A 19,172-nucleotide genomic window follows, 5' to 3' on the forward strand; every position below is an offset into this window, starting at 1 on the left:
CAGGCTTTATTTGGTGGGACATGGGCTGCTGCATTTGGTGGGACACAGGCTGCTGCATTTGGTGGGACACAGGCTGATGCATTTTGCGAGACATAGGCTAATGCATTTTGCGAGACACAGGCTGCTGCATTTGGTGGGACACGGGCTGCATTTGGTGAGACACAGGCTGCTGCATTTGGTGGGACACAGGCTGCTGCATTTGGAGGGACACAGGCTGCATTTGGTGAGACACAGGCAAGCTGTATTTGGTGGGACACAGGCATTTGGTGGGACACAGGCTGCATTTGGGGGACACAGGCTGCATTTGGGGGAAACAGGCTGCATTTGGTGGACACAGGCTGCATTTGGTGAGACACAGGCTGCATTTGGTGGACACAGGCTGCATTTGGTGGACACAGGCTGCATTTGGTGGAACACAGGCTGCATTTGGTGGACACATGCTGCATTTGGTGGGACACAGGCTGCATTTGGTGGGATACAGGCTGCATGTGGTGGACACAGGCTGCATGTGGTGGGACACAGGCTGCATTTGGTGAGACACAGGCTGCATTTGGTGGGACACAGGCTGCATGTGGTGGGACACAGGCTGCATTTTGTGTTACACAGGCTGCATTTTGTGTGACACAGGCTGCATGTAAGGACGGACTCCGCTGGGGACACCTGATGGCATCTGGTGGCAGGCGACGTGGCTAGTGACACGCTCAGGGCTCCCACTGATTCTGCAATATGGTGAGTTGAATGATTTCATTTTATATTACAATGTAATAATAGAAATAATGCGCTTCAATCATCCTGACACTATAACAACCATGGTTCCGGGATGATTGAAGTGGTAACACCAGGTGTTTGGAATATCTTTATCTGCTGATTGGTAAACTTGATGGAATACACATTTTTCTATTGTTGTGTAGGATCTGGGCCTGCTGTCCCTCCATCCCTCCCCCCTCTCCCTCCATCCCTCGTTCATCTCAGACGCTAACCACACACCCTTAGAGCCACACCCACTATTTCACTGAAACCACGCCCATTTTCACCAAGTGGGAGGGGTCAAAAAGGAAGGGCGGGGTCTGGCGCCCCCATCCTAAAACTTCACCAGCCGCTACTGATGTTGAGTGATCTCACTTCTCTCCATATGCCTGTGTGTCTTGCTTGTCTCACTGGTCCTGTATGCTTGTGGTTACACTGTTCCTGTGTGCCCCTGCTTCCCTCACTGCTCTTGTGTGCCCCTTCTTTCCTCACTGCTCCTGTGTGCCCCTGCTTCTCCCACTGCTCCTATGTGCCCCTGCTTCTCCCACTGCTCCTATGTGCCCCTGCTTCTATCACTGCTCCTGTGTGTTCCTGCTTCCCTCTTGCTCCTGTGTGCCCCTGTTTCCTTCACTGTTTCTGTGTGCCGCTGCTTCCCTTACTTCTCCTGTGTGTCCCTGCTTCCCTCACTGCTCCTGTGTGCGCCTCCTTCCTTCACTTCTCCTGTGTGCCCCTGCTTCCTTCACTGTTCCTGTGTGCCCCTGCTTCTATCACTGCTCCTGTGTGTTCCTGCTTTCCTCTTCCTCCTGTGTGCCCCTGCTTCCTTCACTGTTCCTGTGTGCCCCTGCTTCCCTCACTTCTCCTGTGTGGCCCTGCTTTTTTCACTGCTCCTGTGTGCCCCTGCTTCTTTCACTGCTCCTGTGTGCCCCTGCTTCTCTCACTGTTCCTGTGTACTCCTGCTTCCCTCACTGCTCCTGTGTGCCCCTGCTTCCCTCAATGCTCCTGTGTGCCCCTGATTTCCTCACTGCTCCTGTGTGCCCCTGCTTTTCCCCCTGCTCCTGTGTGCCCCTGCTTCCCTCACTGCTCCTGTGTGCCCTTGCTTCTACCACTGTGTCGCATACCTTGTGGACGAGCCTGACTCGCAGGGGATGGCCTCTCTTGCGGCTCCGACTCGAGGGCCCTGGTAGGGTGAACAGGAAGCACAGGAGTCAGGAGTGGCACGAGTGCCTGGCAGGATCAACAGCAGGAGATGGGTCTGGAACTCAGGAAGCACTGTGTAGAAGGACCTCAGACTGAGCCGGAAGGTAGACAGGAACCTGGAAGTAGCTGGATCGGCAGGCTGGTGCAGCAGACTTGAACTGGACAGCAGACTGGAACTGGACAGCTCACTGGAACCGGACAGCAGACTGGAGCTGAACAGCAGACTGGAACCGGACAGCAGACTGGAGCTGGAACAAGGATACTGAGACTGGAGGGTCAGACAGGCCGGGTCGATAGTCAGGCAGACAGTGGAGGTGCCAGAGGGTCAGGCAGAAGAGAAGTCAGACAAGCCGAGGTCGGATGCAGGCAGATGACAGGGATGGTAAGAGACAAGCCGGGATCAGATGCAGGCGGACAACAAGGATAGTCAGGAGCAAGCCGGGTTTAGCACAGGAACAGGTTTTCAAGGACCCACATAAAGCTGTAGAGCAGACAGCAAGATCTCAGTGTGAAAGTCTGGTTTAAATAGTCAGCCTGGTGCTAATGGGTGCACGCGTGCACACGCACATGCGCAAAGGCGCAGGCACACGCACATGCACATAGGCGCATGCGATCGCGCAACTGTAAGCTTAGGATGCCTGTTACTGGCAGGATCTTCCTGACACACTGCTCCTATGTGCCCCTGCTTCTATCACTGTTCCTGTGTGTTCCTGCTTCCCTCTTGCTCCTGTGTGCCCCTGCTTCCCTCACTTCTCCTGTGTGCCCCTGCTTCCTTCACTGTCCCTGTGAGCCCCTGCTTCCCTCACTGCTCCTGTGTGCCCCTGCTTCCCTCACTGCTCCTGTTTGCTTCTGCTTCTCTCACAGTCTCACTGTTCCTGTGTGCTCCTGCTATAGGCGCGTGCACACGTGCATAGGTGCGCACAATCGTGCAACTGCAAGCTCAGGATGCTTGTTACTGGCAGGATCTTCCTGACACACTGCTCCTATGTGCCCCTGCTTCTATCACTGCTCCTGTGTGTTCCTGCTTCCCTCTTGCTCTTGTGTGCCCCTGCTTCCTTCACTGTTCCTGTGTGCCCCTGTTTCCCTCACTTCTCCTGTGTGCCCCTGCTTCCCTCACTGCTCCTGTGTGCCCCTGCTTCCTTCACTGTTCCTGTGTGCCCCTGCTTCTATCACTGCCCCTGTGTGTTCTTGCTTCCCTCTTGCTCCTGTGTGCCCCTGCTTCCTTCACTGTTCCTGTGTGCCCCTGCTTCCCTCACTTCTCCTGTGTGGCCCTGCTTCTTTCACTGCTCCTGTGTGCCCCTGCTTCTTTCACTGCTCCTGTGTGCCCCTGCTTCCCTCACTGCTCCTTTGTGCCCCTGCTTCCCTCACTGCTCCTTTGTGCCCCTGCTTCCTTCACTGTTCCTGTGTGCCCCTGCTTCCCTCACTTCTCCTGTGTGCCCCTGCTTCCCTCACTGCTCCTGTGTTTCCCTGCTTCCTTCACTTCTCCTGTGTGCTCCTGCATCCTTCACTTCTCCTGTGTGCTCCTGCATCATTCACTGTCCCTGTGTGCCCCTGCTTCCCTCACTGTTCCTGTGTGCCCCTGCTTCCCTCACTGCTCCTGTTTGTTTCTGCTTCTCTCACAGTCTCACTGTTCCTGTGTGCTCCTGCTTCTATCACTGCTCCTGCGTGTTCTTGCTTCCCTCTTGCTCCTGTGTGCCCCTGCTTCCTTCACTGTTTCTGTGTGCCTCTACTTCCCTCACTTCTCCTGTGTGCCCCTGCTTCCCTCACTGCTCCTGTGTGCCCCTGCTTCCTTCACTGTTCCTGTGTGCCCCTGCTTCCCTCAATGCTCCTGTGTGCCCCTGCTTCTATCACTGCTCCTGTGTGTTCTTGCTTCCCTCTTGCCCCTGTGTGCCCCTGCTTGATTCACTGTTCCTGTGTGCCCCTGCTTCCCTCACTGTTCCTGCGTCCCCCTCCTTCCCTCACTGCTCCTGTGTTTCCCTGCTTACTTCACTTTTCCTGTGTGCCCCTGCTTCCTTCACAGTTCCTGTGTGCCCCTACTTCCCTTACTGCTCCTGTGTGCCCCTGCTTCCCTCACTGCTCCTGTTTGTTTCTGCTTCTCTCACAGTCTCACTGTTCCTGTGTGCTCTTGCTATAGGCACGCGCACATGTGCATGCGCATAGGCGCACGCAATCGCACAACTGCAAGCTCAGGATGCCTGTTACTGGTAGGATATTCCTGACACACTGCTCCTATGTGCCCCTGCTTCTATCACTGCTCCTGTGTGTTCCTGCTTTCCTCTTGCTCCTGTGTGCCCCTGCTTCCTTCACTGTTCTGGTGTGCCCCTGCTTCCCTCACTTCTCCTGTGTGTCCCTGCTTCTTTCACTGCTCCTGTGTGCCCCTGCTTCTTTCACTGCTCCTGTGTGCCCCTGCTTCCCTCACTGCTCCTTTGTGCCCCTGCTTCCTTCACTGTTCCTGTGTGCCCCTGCTTCCCTCACTTCTCCTGTGTGCCCCTGCTTCCCTCACTGCTCCTGTGTTTCCCTGCTTCCTTCACTTCTCCTGTGTGCCCCTGCTTCATTCACTGTCCCTGTGTGCCCCTGCTTCCCTCACTGCTCCTGTGTGCCCCTGCTTCCCTCACTGCTCCTGTTTGTTTCTGCTTCTCTCACAGTCTCACTGTTCCTGTGTGTTCCTGCTATAGGCGCGTGCACACGTGCATAGGTGCGCACAATCGCGCAACTGCAAGCTCAGGATGCCTGTTACTGGCAGGATCTTCCTGACACACTGCTCCTATGTGCCCCTGCTTCTATCACTGTTCCTGTGTGTTCCTGCTTCCCTCTTGCTCCTGTGTGCCCCTGCTTCCTTCACTGTTTCTGTGTGCCCCTACTTCCCTCACTTCTCTTGTGTGCCCCTGCTTCCCTCACTGCTCCTGTGTGCCCCTGCTTCCTTCACTGTTCCTGTGTGCCCCTGCTTCCCTCACTGCTCCTGTGTGCCCCTGCTTCTATCCCTGCTCCTGTGTGTTCTTGCTTCCCTCTTGCCCCTGTGTGCCCCTGCTTGATTCACTGTTCCTGTGTGCCCCTGCTTCCCTCACTGTTCCTGCGTCCCCCTCCTTTCCTCACTGCTCCTGTGTTTCCCTGCTTCCTTCACTTTTCCTGTGTGCCCCTGCTTCCTTCACAGTTCCTGTGTGCCCCTACTTCCCTCACTGCTCCTGTGTGCCCCTGCTTCCCTCACTGCTCCTGTTTGTTTCTGCTTCTCTCACAGTCTCACTGTTCCAGTGTGCTCTTGCTATAGGCGCGCGCACACATGCATGCGCATAGGTGCACGCAATCGCGCAACTGCAAGCTCAGGATGCCTGTTACTGGTAGGATATTCCTGACACACTGCTCCTATGTGCCCCTGCTTCTATCACTGCTCCTGTGTGTTCCTGCTTCCCTCTTGCTCCTGTGTGCCCCTGCTTTCTTCACTGTTCCTGTGTGCCCCTGCTTCCCTCACTTCTCCTGTGTGCCCCTGCTTCCCTCACTGCTCCTGTGTTTCCCTGCTTCCTTCACTTCTCCTGTGTGCTCCTGCATCCTTCACTTCTCCTGTGTGCTCCTGCATCATTCACTGTCCCTGTGTGCCCCTGCTTCCCTCACTGTTCCTGTGTGCCCCTGCTTCCCTCACTGCTCCTGTTTGTTTCTGCTTCTCTCACAGTCTCACTGTTCCTGTGTGCTCCTGCTTCTATCACTGCTCCTGTGTGTTCTTGCTTCCCTCTTGCTCCTGTGTGCCCCTGCTTCCTTCACTGTTTCTGTGTGCCTCTACTTCCCTCACTTCTCCTGTGTGCCCCTGCTTCCCTCACTGCTCCTGTGTGCCCCTGCTTCCTTCACTGTTCCTGTGTGCCCCTGCTTCCCTCATTGCTCCTGTGTGCCCCTGCTTCTATCACTGCTCCTGTGTGTTCTTGCTTCCCTCTTGCCCCTGTGTGCCCCTGCTTGATTCACTGTTCCTGTGTGCCCCTGCTTCCCTCACTGTTCCTGCGTCCCCCTCCTTCCCTCACTGCTCCTGTGTTTCCCTGCTTACTTCACTTTTCCTGTGTGCCCCTGCTTCCTTCACAGTTCCTGTGTGCCCCTACTTCCCTTACTGCTCCTGTGTGCCCCTGCTTCCCTCACTGCTCCTGTTTGTTTCTGCTTCTCTCACAGTCTCACTGTTCCTGTGTGCTCTTGCTATAGGCACGCGCACATGTGCATGCGCATAGGCGCACGCAATCGCACAACTGCAAGCTCAGGATGCCTGTTACTGGTAGGATATTCCTGACACACTGCTCCTATGTGCCCCTGCTTCTATCACTGCTCCTGTGTGTTCCTGCTTTCCTCTTGCTCCTGTGTGCCCCTGCTTCCTTCACTGTTCTGGTGTGCCCCTGCTTCCCTCACTTCTCCTGTGTGGCCCTGCTTCTTTCACTGCTCCTGTGTGCCCCTGCTTCTTTCACTGCTCCTGTGTGCTCCTGCTTCCCTCACTGCTCCTTTGTGCCCCTGCTTCCTTCACTGTTCCTGTGTGCCCCTGCTTCCCTCACTTCTCCTGTGTGCCCCTGCTTCCCTCACTGCTCCTGTGTTTCCCTGCTTCCTTCACTTCTCCTGTGTGCCCCTGCTTCATTCACTGTCCCTGTGTGCCCCTGCTTCCCTCACTGCTCCTGTTTGTTTCTGCTTCTCTCACAGTCTCACTGTTCCTGTGTGCTCCTGCTATAGGCGCGTGCACACGTGCATAGGTGCGCACAATCGCGCAACTGCAAGCTCAGGATGCCTGTTACTGGCAGGATCTTCCTGACACACTGCTCCTATGTGCCCCTGCTTCTATCACTGTTCCTGTGTGTTCCTGCTTCCCTCTTGCTCCTGTGTGCCCCTGCTTCCTTCACTGTTTCTGTGTGCCCCTACTTCCCTCACTTCTCTTGTGTGCCCCTGCTTCCCTCACTGCTCCTGTGTGCCCCTGCTTCCTTCACTGTTCCTGTGTGCCCCTGCTTCCCTCACTGCTCCTGTGTGCCCCTGCTTCTATCCCTGCTCCTGTGTGTTCTTGCTTCCCTCTTGCCCCTGTGTGCCCCTGCTTGATTCACTGTTCCTGTGTGCCCCTGCTTCCCTCACTGTTCCTGCGTCCCCCTCCTTTCCTCACTGCTCCTGTGTTTCCCTGCTTCCTTCACTTTTCCTGTGTGCCCCTGCTTCCTTCACAGTTCCTGTGTGCCCCTACTTCCCTCACTGCTCCTGTGTGCCCCTGCTTCCCTCACTGCTCCTGTTTGTTTCTGCTTCTCTCACAGTCTCACTGTTCCAGTGTGCTCTTGCTATAGGCGCGCGCACACATGCATGCGCATAGGTGCACGCAATCGCGCAACTGCAAGCTCAGGATGCCTGTTACTGGTAGGATATTCCTGACACACTGCTCCTATGTGCCCCTGCTTCTATCACTGCTCCTGTGTGTTCCTGCTTCCCTCTTGCTCCTGTGTGCCCCTGCTTTCTTCACTGTTCCTGTGTGCCCCTGCTTCCCTCACTTCTCCTGTGTGCCCCTGCTTCCCTCACTGCTCCTGTGTGCCCCTGCTTCCTTCACTTCTCCTGTGTGCCCCTGCTTCCTTCACTGTTCCTGTGTGCCCCTGCTTTCCTCACTGCTCTGGTGTGCCCCTGCTTCTATCACTGCTCCTGTGTATTCCTGCTTCCCTCTTGCTCCTTTGTGCCCCTGCTTCCTTCACTGTTCCTGTTTGCCCCGCTTCCCTCACTGCTCCTGTGTGCCCCTGCTTCCTTCACTTCTCCTGTGTGCCCCTGCTTCCTTCACTGTTCCTGTGTGCCCCTGCTTCCCTCACTGCTTCTGTGTATTCCTGCTTCCCTCTTGCTCCTGTGTGCCCCTGCTTCCTTCACTGTTCCTGTGTGCCCCTGCTTCCCTCACTTCTCCTGTGTGCCCCTGCTTCCCTCACTGCTCCTGTGTGCCCCTGCTTCCTTCACTGTTCCTGTGTGCCCCTGCTTCTATCACTGCTCCTGTGTGTTCTTGCTTCCCTCTTGTTCCTGTGTGCCCCTGCTTCCTTCACTGTTAATGTGTGCCCCTGCTTCCCTCACTTCTCCTGTGTGGCCCTGCTTCTTTCACTGCTCCTGTGTGCCCCTGCTTCTTTCACTGCTCCTGTGTTCCCCTGATTCCCTCACTGCTCCTTTGTGCCCCTGCTTCCTTCACTGTTCCTGTGTGCCCCTGCTTCCCTCACTTCTCCTGAGTGCCCCTGCTTCCCTCACTGCTCCTGTGTTTCCCTGCTTCCTTCACTTCTCCTGTGTGCCCCTGCTTCATTCACTGTCCCTGTGTGCCCCTGCTTCCCTCACTGCTCCTGTGTGCCCCTGCTTCCCTCACTGCTCCTGTTTGTTTCTGCTTCTCTCACAGTCTCACTGTTCCTGTGTGCTCCTGCTATAGGCGCGTGCACATGTGCATAGGTGCGCACAATCGCGCAACTGCAAGCTCAGGATGCCTGTTACTGGCAGGATCTTCCTGACACACTGCTCCTATGTGCCCCTGCTTCTATCACTGTTCCTGTGTGTTCCTGCTTCCCTCTTGCTCCTGTGTGCCCCTGCTTTCTTCACTGTTTCTGTGTGCCCCTACTTCCCTCACTTCTCCTGTGTGCCCCTGCTTCCCTCACTGCTCCTGTGTGCCCCTGCTTCCTTCACTGTTCCTGTGTGCCCCTGCTTCCCTCACTGCTCCTGTGTGCCCCTGCTTCTATCACTGCTCCTGTGTGTTCTTGCTTCCCTCTTGCTCCTGTGTGCCCCTGCTTGATTCACTGTTCCTGTGTGCCCCTGCTTCCCTCACTGTTCCTGCGTCCCCCTCCTTCCCTCACTTTTCCTGTGTGCCCCTGCTTCCTTCACAGTTCCTGTGTGCCCCTACTTCCCTCACTGCTCCTGTGTGCCCCTGCTTCCCTCACTTCTCCTGTGTGCCCCTGCTTCCCTTACTGCTCCTGTGTGCCCCTGCTTCCTTCAATGTTCCTGTGTGCCCCTGCTTCCCTCACTTCTCCTGTGTGCCCCTGCTTCCCTCACTGCTCCTGTGTTCCCCTGCTTCCTTCACTTCTCCTGTGTGCCCCTGCTTCCTTCACTGTTCCTGTGTGCCCCTGCTTTCCTCACTGCTCTGGTGTGCCCCTGCTTCTATCACTGCTCCTGTGTATTCCTGCTTCCCTCTTGCTCCTTTGTGCCCCTGCTTCCTTCACTGTTCCTGTTTGCCCCTGCTTCCCTGACTGCTCCTGTGTGCCCCTGCTTCCTTCACTTCTCCTGTGTGCCCCTGCTTCCTTCACTGTTCCTGTGTGCCCCTGCTTCCCTCACTGCTCCTGTGTACCCCTGCTTCCCTCACTGCTCCTGTTTGTTTCTGCTTCTCTCACAGTCTCAGTGTTCCTGTGTGCTCCTGCTATTCTCATTACTCCTGTGTACTGAGGATTTTCTCTCTGTTACTGTGTGCCTCTGAATCTCTCACTGCTCCTGTGTGTTCCCGCTTCTCTCACTGCTTCCCTCAGTGTTCACAGCACTGGTTACTGCTCATTCTCCTCTCTACTACATGATTATTGATCAGGTTTTTACCTCTAGACACTCACAACAATCCTGCTCTCACAGATTGTGTCTGTTAACCATTTTGGGAACTAAAAGTACTTTTTTCAGTGTTTGAAGATGATACCAAGCCGACCTCAGTGCACTGTGAAATTGGGAAACTATGTGGCAAATAAGGATTATTTTGATAAATGTAAAGTCCTGCACTTTGGAGCTTAAAACATGCATGGATCACACATACTAGGAGGAGAACAGCTAGGGGAGTTAATGGTGGACAAGGATCTAGGTGTCCTGTTAGATAATAGATTTAATAATAGTATGAAATGCCAGCAGATTCTAAAGCCAGCAAAATCCTTTCATGTAAAAAAAAGGTATAGACTGCAGAGAGAGAGGGAGATATCATCTGTACAAATCATTAGTAAGACCTCATCTGTAATATGCAGTTCAGTTTTTGGGCTCCAGTTCTCAAACAGGATATCGGGGAACTGGAGAAAGTGCAGAGAAGAGCAACCTCTGGATATGACGCTGAGCACGTGCTCTCAACTTCTTTGGTCGACCATGGCGAGGCCTGTTCTGAGTGGAATCTGTCCTGTTAAACTGCTGTATGGTCTTGGCCACCGTGCTGCACCTCAGTTTCAGGGTCTAGGCAATCTTCTGTTAGCCTAGGCCATCTTTATGTAGAGCAACAATTCTTTTTTTCAGATCTTTAGAGAGTTCTTTGCAATTAGGTGCCATGTTGAACTTCCAGTAACCAGTGAGAGCGATAACACCAAATTTAACACACCTGCTCCCCATTCACACCAGAGACCTTGTAACACTAATGAGTCACATGACACCGGGGAGGGAAAATTGCTAATTGGGCCCAATTTGGACATTTTCACTTAGGGGTGTACTCACTTTTGTGAGATACTGTACATAAGGGGGTATATGATCTCCATGTATAAATACATAAAGGGGGATATGATCACCATGAATAAATACATAAGGAAGGATATGATCACCATCTATAAATACATAAAGGGGGATATGATCACCGTGAATAAATACATAAGGAAGGATATGATCACCATCTATAAACACATGTGTGTGTTGCTTAATATTGCTCAGCTGATATGGATCATCCATCTTGACCCAATCAGTTTCCACTGCAGAGTATCTGGCAATTGTCCTATGCCAATATTTACATCAGATTTCCCATGTGATGTTTTTTTTCTATGTTCCAGTCTTACTATAGGCACTGTGCTATGTGCCACAATCTGCCATACATACACCATAAATTGTAACACAAATTACAATAAAAACACATACAAATAACATTTGAGCTGTTTGGAAATTTTGTAAACAACTTTTATTTTACTTATATCTTTTTTCCTACATATCAATGGCCCTTTAAATGAAGAAGGTCCCTAGGAAGAAGAAGGACATCATTCTGTGGGTTATGGTCAGGTGAATATGTCAGCTGATGTGGTGCTTTTCTATATATCTATATACTGGAAGCATAAAAGGGGAAGGCGGGGAGTGCTGGGGAACTGAGAGAGTATGAGCTGGTTGGAATATGGTGGTGCAGGATACAGGACTGTGAAAAATGTATTGGCCAGAAGATGGTACCTTTGCTGGGCATATTTTTGGAGGTTCCTGTAATATACAGTGGCTCGAAAAGGTATTCATACCCCTTGAAATGTTCCACATTTTGTCATGTTACAACCAAAAACATAAATGTATTTGATTGGGATTTTTGTGTGATAGACCAACACAAAGTGGCACATAATTGTGAAGTTGAAAGAAAATTATAAATGGTTTTCAATTTTTTTTACACATAAATATCTGAAAAGTGTGACGTGCATTTGTATGGCGCCCCCCGGAGTCAATACTTTGTAGAACCCCCTTTCTCTGCAATTACAGCTGCAAGTCTTTTTGGGGATGTCTCTACCAGCTTTGCACACCTAGAGAGGGACATTTTTGCCCATTCTTCTTCTTTGCAAAATATCTCAAGCTCTGTCAGATTGGATGGAGAGCGTCTGTGATCAGCAATTTTCAAGTCTTGCCACAAATTCTCAATTGAATTCAGGTCTGGACTTTGACTTGGCCATTCTAACACATGAATATGCTTTGATCTAAACCATTCCATTGTAGCTCTGGCTGTATGTTTAGGGTCGTTGTCCTGCTGGAAGACGAACCTCCGCCCCAGTCTCAAGTCTTTTGTAGACTCTAAAGCCGCATACACACGGGCTGACTTTTCGACCGGACTGGTCCGACTGACTTTCAACTGACTTTTGACGGACTTCCGACTGACTTTTTTTTTTTCCATTAAAGAAGTTTATTACAGAAATAATAAGTATACAATACAGATCAGAGAGTACAAAAACAAATAAAAGTGTTTCTGCTCAGGCAGAAATTTCAGTAAAAAGGCCTCAGTTCACATTTGTTTATGCAATGTTGATTCAGAACAATCAAAAAAAAAATTAAACAGTGTAATATCGGTTGTGTCGTTTACATAAACCTTATCAGTTCTGGAGTAAGCCTGTTCAATGTCACAACCCCTTTTGCCTAGGCCTATAATAATATTATATTCGATATTACGATTGACCCTCTGAATAGTGCAGAGAGATGAAAATAGGGGGAAAGATAAAGTAATAAGTAAAAGGAGGGTGAATGGAAACCAAAACTCTATGTGGGGTATGAAAGTGAGATTTGTGTATATTCAAGAATCATAGTATACAAAGAGAAAAAAAAAAAAAAAAAAAAAAAAAAAAAAAGGAAAGGTGAATGATCCTGAATGATCCTAGTTGACCTCGACCACCCATGTCGACCAAGTGTGTAATCCAGTACAGATCCACTGTTAGGCCATATCTATAACTAAGTCAGCTTATCTCCTCATTCTGAGCACCAGCAATGTCAGAGAATGCTTGGGAGTATTTAAACTCGTTCCATGGGCGCCAAGTGTCAAGAAATTTTTCAACTTGTTCGTTTGCTTGCGCCAAAGTGTCTTCCATTTCATAAAATTCTGTGACCCTGTTTAGCCATTCCTTTGTTGTTGGTACACGAGTTGATTTCCAATAAATTGGGATGAGGGACTTGGCCGCATTCAATAAATGTTTTGTGAGCGAACGCTTGTATCTTTTCAGAGGCCAGCTCGAAATATGCAGCAGGCAACAGGCTGCGTCTAAAGGTAGGGTAGTCCCAGTGATTTTTTTGATGTATTCACGTACACTGTCCCAAAAATGGGTAATCAGGGGGCAATGCCACCAAATGTGTAGTAAAGTTCCACTATCTCCCATACACCTCCAGCAACGATCTGAAGCCTGGGGAAACATCTTATTTAATTTTGTTGGAGTTAGGTACCACTGAGTTAAGAGTTTGAAAGCTGTCTCTTGTACCTTGGTGCTGATAGAGCACTTATGTGCTAAGATGCAAGCGTTCCTCCACTGATTCGGGGTTATGTTTACCTGTAAGGCTTCCGACCACCGCTCTCTGAGTCTGTCATCCATGGGTGTTTTCGTGTTCTGTAGCCACGCGTAAATAATTGAAGTGGCCCCACGTATTGGCTCTCCCCTAAGGCACACCGACTCGAAGTCCGTCAAAGGTCTGGTGAAGTCTCCCCCCTTGTTATTAGTGCTTACATAACTTCTAACTTGGAGGTAGGTCCAAAAGGGTAAGTCAGTCACATTGTCATCTCGTTTAAGTGTCTGAAAGTCTTTCATTTTGGCTTGGTGGTAACAATCTCTTGCTAGAAGAGGTCCGTCACTAAGAGAGGATCTGAGGTGGGGGTTGCCTACCCCTGGGATGAAATCTGGGTTATCCCTCAGTGGGGTAAGTGGGCCTAAGGCGGATGTGACTCCTGTGTCGGCGGGTATCTCATGAATCACTTTCAGAGTGGTACCCGTTAAGGGATGTTGCTTTAGGTCGTCAGAGTATGAGAGCCATGGTCGCCAAGGCACAAAGGTGAGAGGGAGGGCCTGAAGGGCCATTTCCAGTTTCACCCAGTCCTTGGAATCTCTGTGACAGTGCCAGTCAATGACCCTTGTTACGTGAGATGCTTTGTAGTAGCCCTGTAAGTTGGGTACTCCCAACCCTCCCAATGTCTTCGCTTTCTGCAGAGTTTCAAGTTTGATTCTCGGACTTTTTTGTGCCCATATGAATTTCAAAAACATGGTTCTCAGTATCTTGAACATGTTGGACGGTATTTTAATCGGTAAAGTGCGCATCAGATAAAGGAGTCTGGGGAGGACCGTCATTTTAATGATAGCTGCCCTTCCAAACCAAGAGAAGGTTCCAGCGTGCCATTTGTGTAAGTCCGTTTCAATAGATTTTAAGAGGGGGGGAAAATTTTGTTCGTAAATTGTCGATAGTTGAGGTGTTAAAAACACCCCCAAATATTTCAGTTTTTTGTGGTCCCATTTAAAGGGTGAGTTTTCTACCACTGAAGAGAGTGAGTGGTTGGGGAGGGAAATGTTCATGGCTTCAGATTTGGAATAGTTTATCTTTAGATTAGAGACGTAGCTATAATGTTCAAAGGTTTTCATAAGATTAGGGAGGGTGGTGTGGGGTCTAGATATGAAAAATAACAAATCATCGGCATAGGCGGCAACCTTGAACTCCCGCCCCCCCACCTGAAATCCCTCGATTGAATTATTTGCATTGACCTGTCTAATAAATGGCTCTAGTGTTAAAATGAATAAGAGTGGTGAAAGGGGACAGCCCTGTCTTGTTCCATTCGCTATATGTACCCGGTCCGAAAGGGTGCCGTTTATTTTCAATCTAGCCGAAGGGTTATGATAGAGTGCGGAGATCCGGGCCAACATCTTATCACCCAATCCAATATGTTTACAAGTGGATAGCATGTAGTCCCAAGCCACGCGGTCGAAGGCCTTCTCCGCATCCGTGGATAGGAGAAGGCCCCCAGACCCGCTGGACCCCATTTGGTGAATCAGTAGGAGGGCTTTGGTGACATTGTCTTTGGCTTCACGTTCGGGCATGAAACCTACCTGTTCCGGGCCAATTATTTTTTGGAGAAAGGGTCTCAGCCTGTCAGCCAGTATCCTCGCAAAAATTTTTACGTCCAGATTCAGTAAGGAAATAGGGCGGTAGCTGGCACAATCGGAGGGGTCCTTACCTGTCTTCGGTATTACTGTTATGTAGGCTGAAAGTAAGTCTGGGGTGGTGGCTCTGGGTTCGGACAGGGCATTCAAGGCCGCCGTTAGAGGGTCTGTCAAGAGGTCTGTAAAAGTTTTGTAGTAAATGGCCGTGTATCCATCTGGGCCAGGACTCTTGCCTAGTTTCAAATTCTTAATGGCCATTCTAATTTCAGCCGCGGTTATTGTGTCTTCAAGGGTGTTAGCTTCCGTGGTGTCAAGAGACGGAAGACCACTCTTGCTAAGATAGTCTTCTATTACTTGTGATCTATTACCGTCCATACCCGGTTGCTTGTGTTGTGGCGGTAAATTGTAGAGCTTTGAATAAAATGTGTGAAAATGTTTAGCAATCTCCTCTGTGGTGACATCTAGTGTCCCATTTTTTTTCTGTCTTATGCCTGTGATGTTATTGTTTTGGGTGTGTACTCGTAACGCCCTTGCCAATGTTTTGCCCGGTTTGTTGCCCCCCTCATAGTATATTTTTTTCCTAAAAAATAAAAAACGTTTGGCTTTAGCATCAAAAAGTGTCTGAAGTTGTTTCCTGGCTACTAGCAATTCTGTGGCAGTATCCACTGCAAGAGATTGTTTGTGTAGGGATTCTAGCTTATGGATACGGCTTATTAGATTTTTGATTTCCCTTTCTCTCTCCTTTTTCCTTCTGGCACCCAACGAGATCAGTTCCCCTCTTAGTGTACATTTGTGAGCCTCCCAAATCATTAGTGGGTCCATCCCTGGAGTGTTGTTCTGGGCGAAAAAATTTGACAGGGCCTCTTTGAGTTTGGGTAGGTGAGTGGGGTCCGAGAGTATCGAGGAGTTAAGTCTCCAAATCTGGGTCTTTTTTGGGGCTCTTGTCAAGTCTAACGTTACTGCTACTGGAGCGTGGTCAGAAAAGGATTGTGTGCCTATGCAGGCCTCAGTGAGAACAGGAAGGTCTTTTTGAGTTATAAACAGATAATCTATCCTTGTGTATTTTTTGTGGGGAGCCGAATAAAACGTATAGTCACGTCCCTGTGGGTTAAGGAATCTCCAGGAGTCTACCAGTCCCAGCTTATGGAGAAGGGATTTAATACCTTTCAAGGTTTGGTACCTAATGTTAGTGTTGCCATTGGAGGTGTCTGTCAGGGGATTCAAAGGGATGTTGAAGTCTCCTCCCAATATCAGACACCCCCTGGCAAACTCCTGCAGCTTATGGGTCATCTGTTTACAAAAAGGCAAATGGGCTGAGTTTGGAAAGTACACATTTGCTATTGTGATGGGCGTTCCACTGTAGTGTCCTTTCAAAAAAATGTATCTGCCTTCAGGGTCTATCAGTTGGTCCGTCAGGTCGAAAGGTGCATTTTTACTGACCAGTATTGAAACACCTTTAGTTTTAGCTAAGTTATTTGTGGCGTGAAAAGCCTTTGTAAAGTTCGAGTCGGTGAGCCTGGGTACATGACCAGTCTTAAAGTGGGTTTCCTGTAGTAGTACAAAATGTGGCTTACCTTTTTTAATTTCCCTTAGTAATGTAGTTCTCTTCTCTGGGGTATTCAATCCCCGCACATTGTGGGATATTACTGTGGGGTTGCGCCCCAGAAGAGAGTAAGCCATGGTGTAGACTCAGGAGCGGTGCAAAACCTTGGTCTGAAAAAGAGATATCGGTGGTCAGTTAAGGCGATCTTAAGGTCGAGTACGTGGGTGGTGACACCCCCCAGAATAAGTGACAATCAAAAAAAAAAAAAAAAAAAAAAAAAAAAAAAGGGGGTGGAGGGGAAAGGGGGAGAAGGAAACAGAAAAGAAGAAAAAGAGCAGGAAGCAGGAAAGCCAGGAGGTGAAGGTGGGAAGAGGAGCGAGTATAATAAGGATTAGGTTCAACCTCTAGATAGAGCCCTATCTAGAGAACTGTAGTGCGTCTGCAAAGCTTAAAGCAGTGGCAGACCACTTGCGGGGGTAGGGGGAGGCGGCTGCCTGGTGTGTAAATCAAACAGAATAAGCCTTTAAGCTTGAACAGAAAACTTGTGAAGGGAATATCTGGCATAACCATCCTCCAACAAACACACAGCCTGTAACTAGAGAAAGATATACTTCTCTTAACTGAAGTAAAATATATATTAATTCACCCTGTAGAATAAGGGTGCCTCACCGGGCCCGCCCAAGGGATCCAAGAGGTCCCGTTGTCATTTGCACCCTCACGGCGCGAGGATCCAGCCGCTCGCCACCTCTAAAGTGTCACGACTAAGCCCGGCGCCCCCCGCCGTGGAGGTCACAAAACTGCAGAAACTCAGACTAATGCCTAAACGTCATGGCAAACAATTGTGGTACAAGATTTGTGCAATAAGCACGCCTATGTCTGCTATGAGAGCATGGAAGTCAGTAAAAATTTAACAAAATGAAAAATGAAAAAATGTATGTTAAATTGGGCGAGAATAACTCCCTTTGACGTCAAAGCAGTTGGTCAGAGCGATGTGGAGGATCATAGGCTGAACAGCTTGGCATTAATCCTCTGTGTGTTCACAGTCCCAAAGAGCTCTTGGATTCGGTGTGTTGAATTTGGAACTTCCTGCTTTGCTTGATTTCATTTTTTTGGACGACCTTTTTTCAGGTGTGGAAAATGGCGATCTGGATGGGCTCCTGTTGTGTGGTGGTAGGGCAAACTCAGCATACCAATCCGGCAAGTCCACTGGGTCAAGGCCAAGTCCTGCACAGAAATCAGGGAGGTCCGATGGGGTGCGTAGGATGTGCTGGTGCCCATTTGTCGCCACAATGAGGGCAAAGGGGAAGCGCCAGGTGTACCTGAGGTCCTTTTCACGGAGTTTGTCCAGGAGTGGGCGCAAGGCCCTGCGGTTTTTGAGTGTAATCTGGGACAGATCTTGGAATAGCATTATGGTTTCTCCATTGAAAATGATCCTCTCATTCCTCCTCGCTTTGCGCATTATGTCCTCCTTTAATTGAAAGCTTTGCAAGCAGCAAATGATGTCCCGGGGTGGTGCAGTGTCAGGGCCTCTAGGCCTAAGCGCTCTGTGTGCCCTAATGAAATCAATCACAGTCTCCTCTTGCCTTTCCAGTAGGCTGTTAAAGACCCTCTGTAGAGCTGGGGCTATTTGGTCTGCCTCCACTGTTTCAGGGATCCCCCTCACCCTAATATTGTTCCTCCTGCCTCTGTTGTCGAGGTCTTCCAGGTGTCTGTTTACGTCTATAAAGTGTTGGGTATGGGACACTGCAATCCTATCCATTCTGTCCAGGGCCTTATCTCTCTGTTTCCCCGCATGTTCCACCGCTGCTAGCTTTTCAGTGAGGACAACCAGATTGGTTTTGAGATCGGTTATTGCGGCTGAAAAGGCCGATTTGATTTCGGCAGTAAAACCGGACATATCTGCGTATGTTAGGGGTTTATGGAGTCTTGATTTCCCCCCGTTCATGTCCTCATTAACGTCTGACTCACCGCTGAAGTCTTCCTCGTGGAGCTCTGCCTGCTGCGTCGGCGCCATCTTGGGTTCGGCCTTGCCGTTCTCAGCCTCCGACTTTTGTCTCAACAAATCCACGATATTCCTGGCTGTGGAATTCGTCAGCCCTTTGCGGGAACGAGTGTGCGGGGTGCCGTGTGGCTTCCTGGCTGGCATGGAGGGTTCTTGTGAAGGGTGTCAGGCTAACAGGCTGTGTGTCTGACGGAGCTCCTCTAATGTGCTGCCATCCAAGCCGCGCGCCAAGCCACGCCCCTTCCGACTGACTTTTTAACGAACGGACTTGCCTACACACGATCACACTAAAATCCGACGGATTTGTATGTGATGACGTACAATAAGGAAGTTGATAGCCAATAGCTGCCCTAGCGTCTGTTTTTGTCCGTCGGACTAGCATACAGACGAGCGGATTTCTGGGTCCGGCGGAGTTAAGACGTAAAGATTTGAAGCATGTTCCAAATCTAAAGTCCGTCAGATTTTCAACTGGAAAACTCAGCTGAAGGTCCGATGAAGCCCACACACGATCAGATTGTCCGCCGGACTCGGTCCGTCGGACCAGTCCGATAGAAAAGTCTGACCGTATGTAGGCTGCATAACAGGTTTTCTTCTAAAATTGCCCTGTATTTGGCTCCATCCATCTTCCCACCAACTCTGACGAGCTTCCCTGTCCCCACTGAAGAAAAGCATCCCCACAACATGCTGCTGCTGCCACCACCATGTTTCACGGTGGGGATGGTGTGTTCAGGGTGATGTGCAGTGTTAATTTTCCACCACACATAGTCCCAAAAGTTAAATTTTGGTCTCGCCTGACCGGAGCAACTTCTTCCACATGTTTGCTGTGTCCCCCACATGGTTTCTTGCAAACTGCAAACAGAACTTCTTATGACTTTCTTTCTCCAATGTCTTTCTTCTTGTCACTCTTCCATAAAGGGCAGATTTGTGGAGTACACGACTAATAGTTGTCCTGTGGACAAATTCCCCCACCTGAGCTGTGGATCTCTGCAGCTCCTCCAGAGTTACCATGGACCTCTTGGCTGCTTATCTGATGAATGATCTCCTTGCCCGGCCGGTCAGTTTAGCTGGACGGCCATGTCTTGGTGGGTTTGCAGTTGTGCCATAATCTTTCCATTTTCGGATGATGGATTGAACAGTGCCCCGTGAGATGTTCAAA

The 19,172-nt window shown here is 50.1% G+C and overlaps 1 protein-coding gene across 1 annotated transcript in view; it reads right to left on the reverse strand.

Annotated features, from left to right (window-relative positions):
• LOC141102383 (natural cytotoxicity triggering receptor 3-like) overlaps nucleotides 1-19,172 on the reverse strand; it is a 256,469-nt gene that overhangs the window by 22,704 nt on the left and 214,593 nt on the right. The window lies entirely within an intron of this gene.

Source organism: Aquarana catesbeiana, linkage group LG07, assembly GCF_042186555.1.
Source record: "Aquarana catesbeiana isolate 2022-GZ linkage group LG07, ASM4218655v1, whole genome shotgun sequence".
Lineage (NCBI taxonomy): Eukaryota > Metazoa > Chordata > Amphibia > Anura > Ranidae > Aquarana > Aquarana catesbeiana.